Source organism: Aulostomus chinensis, chromosome 14 (genome assembly GCF_037954235.1).
Source record: "Aulostomus chinensis isolate RoL2024-O1b breed Wild chromosome 14, RoL_Achi_v1.0, whole genome shotgun sequence".
NCBI lineage: Eukaryota > Metazoa > Chordata > Actinopteri > Syngnathiformes > Aulostomidae > Aulostomus > Aulostomus chinensis.
The window spans coordinates 21,301,355-21,305,272 of NC_141333.1; the positions used below are offsets into that span (position 1 = coordinate 21,301,355).

General features: G+C 48.1%; 1 protein-coding gene across 2 annotated transcripts in view; it reads left to right on the plus strand.

The window, feature by feature from the left end:
• Positions 1–1,361: 1,361 nt before the first annotated feature.
• Positions 1,362–3,918, plus strand: part of ddr2a (discoidin domain receptor tyrosine kinase 2a) — a 31,287-nt gene continuing 28,730 nt past the window's right edge. For both annotated transcript variants that reach the window (XM_086224345.1, XM_086224346.1), the window contains exon 1: positions 1,362–1,484. The gene's annotated coding sequence lies outside the window, so the exon portion shown is untranslated. The remainder of the gene's footprint in view (positions 1,485–3,918) is intronic.

Sequence of the window (3,918 nt, forward strand, 5' to 3'; positions counted from 1 at the left end):
GGTGATTTTGTTCAATTTTTGTAACTTAATTAAAACAAAGTTTGAATAAAATGAATAATTTTCAATTGTTTTTTTAGGCAGTCTTGCTAATTTAATTGTTATTTTTCTCCCTTTTTCTGGAAAAACGTGAGTAAAAACGATCAATAAACCACTGAATGATCAGAAATAAAGAGAGAAAAACAGTCAGCGCCTGGCAGGAGCTGCAGGAGGCCAACCTCTCCGTGGACGCTCAGACGCACCAACACCAGCAGCTCCTCTGTTGCTGTAGAAAAACATTACGTTTTCACAAGTATTAACATGTTTTCAGACAAATTGTTACAATATGTGGATGCATTCCCTTGCCTGTGTGTGTGTGTGTGAGTGTGTGAGTGAGCCGAGTGTGTTTTTTGCATTATGAATCCCAGTGTCTTGAATCAGAGTTTCCAGCACATGGTTTATGTTTAAGATGGGCCAAAGCATGCAACGCTGCTGCAGCCGTTCAGGAAATCTGCTCTGTGGCTCCACCACTTTCTCCTCCAGCTCCAGAACTGCGTTCTAATGTGAACGACTGCAGCGCGCCTGCAGAAAAATATCCACTTGATGGCCTCTCAGTCTGAACATCTGTAGCGCCAGACTCCACACACACACAACCCAATTAAATGAAGCAGGCTTTTTTTTAATGTAAAAAATGTGCAAGTAAAATCCTTCTGTTGTAATAAACCCACTTGGTAGTGATGAACTCTCACATGTTCAGCCCTCAGTGCCGGACCCCTCTGACAGGGCCGGACCCTTCTGGCAGGGCCGGACCCCTCTGACAGGGCCCCTCAGACAGGGCCAGACCCCTCTGACAGGGCCCCTCAAACAGGGCCAGACCCCTCAGACAGGGCCAGACCCCTCTGACAGGGCCGGACCCTTCCGGCAGGGCCGGATCTTCCTCGGCTACTCAGCTGAAGGAGTCTGATAGAGGAAAACCTCCTCCAAGACCTTCAGAAAGTGGTGACGGTACCGAAGCACGTGACAGACGTGGACACAGTGGAGCTGTGACTCTGGTGAATGGGTCAGAGAAGCAGGTAAACGCTGCTGAGCGGAGGAGCGAGCAGCCCCGCGCTGGTTAGCGTGACTGATCGATGCTTCTAGCTGTCAGAAGAAAGACTCTTTTCAGGAGGAAGAAAGCTTTCTGATGGAGCCTTGGATTCAGCCCTAATTGAAACCTTATGTGTGGCATGTGGAATTCTGGGACTTTGGCTCGCTCCCAAGAATCCACAGAATGTGAGGGATTTTTTTCTGCCTCCCTCTCGCTCTCCCTCCCTCTCTCTCTCGCTCTCTCTCTCGCTCTCCCTCTCTTTTTTCCTATGTGCAGGGGTGTCTTACATCAGCCCAGAGAGGCCGAGTGAAGGCGACTGACGGACAGAGAGAGCGCAGGGAGACGTCCAGCCGTCTGACTCTCACTGGAGTGATCTAAAACCATCTCTGAACAAATGGTCTGAAGGGGAAAAACTCAAGAAGTAAGTTTTCTAGTTCATATCTCTCACCTGAACACGTTGTCCTTTTCTGTTTTCTATCTTTTTTGTGGCCTGTAAAAGTTCCTCAGCTGTCTTGGTGCCAGTAGAAGTACTTGAATGTTTCCTCAAAGAATCTCATGGTGTGGGAGGTTTGAACTCCATGTCCCTTTTGTGTGAAGGAGCTGCTGCCTGCACTGCTCAGAGGACCAGCGGACAGCAGCAAGGCTCCAGCTGGTGCCACATTTTGGTTTTTCTGTGCTTTGTTTCAAACGTGGCACATTTTCATGTCAGTTGCCTGTCAGGCTTTGATTCCTCCGTGGTTCCTGGACTCCTTTCATTTCTATTCATTCTTGTCTGCTTTTCATATTCACGCGTACGTTTTATCCTTCCAACTCTGTCCTCCTATTGTATAAAACTTGCTTTTCGAGGAAGTAGAAATACAGATACTGTAAAAAAGAGGTTCTCTGAAGGGCTGCATCTCTCTCACACTTCTGTTTGCTTTGTTGTGGTGACCTCGATTTAGAAACGGTGGAAAAGCAACTCCTGACTCACGGCTGTGGCGGAGTCATCAAGGAAATACACAACTTTGAAGAAGTTGATCTAACTAATGTGCTTTGAGTCATCTCGACGGGGAGAGCGTCCCGGCTGTTATGTAGGTGTTACGTAGGTGGTATGCAGGTACCCTCGTGCGGTATGTGGCTGATAGCTGTCCACACAGAGAAGCTCTTCAACCCCGTTATTCTGGAACTGGACTTTCTCTCCACAGAGGAGTTATCTGAGGAGAGAAGGAACCGTGCCGCTGGGCTCACGGCTCACGACAGAGGAGGCGCCGATCAATGCCGTTATTATTATGGGAGGTCACAAGGTCACTCTGGCTGGTTGTGTGTGTGTGTGGGGGGGGGGGGGGCAAGCAAATCTCCAACTCAAAGGCTGCAACTGAGGACTTTTTCAACATCAGTTCATCTCCGCTATTTTCATGATCAGCAGATCAGCCCATAAAATGTCAGGAAACGTGACATCCAACAAATGATCAGTTTCTGTCACAAATGACTAAAACTGACTGAAAGGATTTATTGATTATCAGATATTTGTTTCTGTCAATCAAGTGATTGGTTAGTTGCTGTGTCTCCAAACATTCTCACCAAAAGAAGGAAGCTTCATAACAGGAACAGGACAAACAATAATTAGCACATGGCAATCAGGGAGGACAATCTGATAGAATGACAAACTTAAACTGAAGTAGAGAATTCCAAAAAATGGAATTAAAATGTAAAACAAAACAATCAAGTCAAGGAATTGCAAGCTGAGGATAAAGTTTGTCGTGCGTTGTTACACGTGTTCCTTTTTCTTTCAGGAATCTGTGCGCTGACATTAAAACTGCACTCTTGATATTTCCATGTTTTCATCCTGTTCAAGTCACAAAATGTCCTGCGGAGGAAGTGATGTCACATCAGCAGAAATGGGCCCTCGCCGGTGTGTAAGCGACAGTCAGACGGAGCTGCTGCAGCAGGACTCAGCAGCCCCGCGATCTGAATTATAACGTTCCGTCTCTCCTGACTCTGTTTGACAGAGGTGTCACTTTATTTGATGGTAATTTTCCAGGCTGTAATTTGTGGTGCTGGTGGACTGCAGTGGCGCTCGTCAGTGTCATGTGGGAGAAATAAATGAGTTGTTTAAGAGTGAAAGGGTGAAGAAACAGATTGTACAGGTTCAGACTCAAGCACACGTGGATGAAACACACAGGAAAACTACAACTGAAATCTTGAACTCAGGACTCGTGCTCGGACCAGCGGCGTACGGCAGCAGAGTCCATGTGGGCGTGGGCTTGGTGCGGTGTGTGCTGCTGTGCAATTAGGAGGCCATCTTTATCTCGGTTAATAGGCCCGTTGTCAGAGCAGAATGGAAGAGTTATTGCTTGTGACAGTGAAAAGTATAAGTGCCTGCGGTCGATGTGGAAGGAGAGCGAGTCCCCTCCTCACACGTAGAGTTTTCTATGAGTTGAGACAGCTGGGAGAGAGAGCGACGCAGGGATCTGATCTCAGGCCATTACTCTATTATCTGGGGGCAACCTGATACCCGTTGGCTGCTATGTACACACACACACGTCACGTCAGGATAGAGGGAGCGTAAAGCATCAGCAGGATGGCGGCGGCGTCCTCACATGTCATCTGAATTAGCGGCCCTTCCCTCCAGAGGCTGACCGCCATCCTCCCGTACAGACCCTCACGTATAGACCGCAGCAGGGCTGTAATTTCAGCCCCATGCTGCTCTGCAGGCGCCCCAGCTCACTCAGCTCGGCGGTAACCGGACGCTGACGTTGTTTGATTGGAAGCGTTTTCAAATCAATGCTTCTGGGAGAGACGCGCAGCTGCGCCGGGAGCTGAGGTGCACGCTGTAATTTGGTTGAAATAGCAGAGGAACATCATCCCTAAAATAC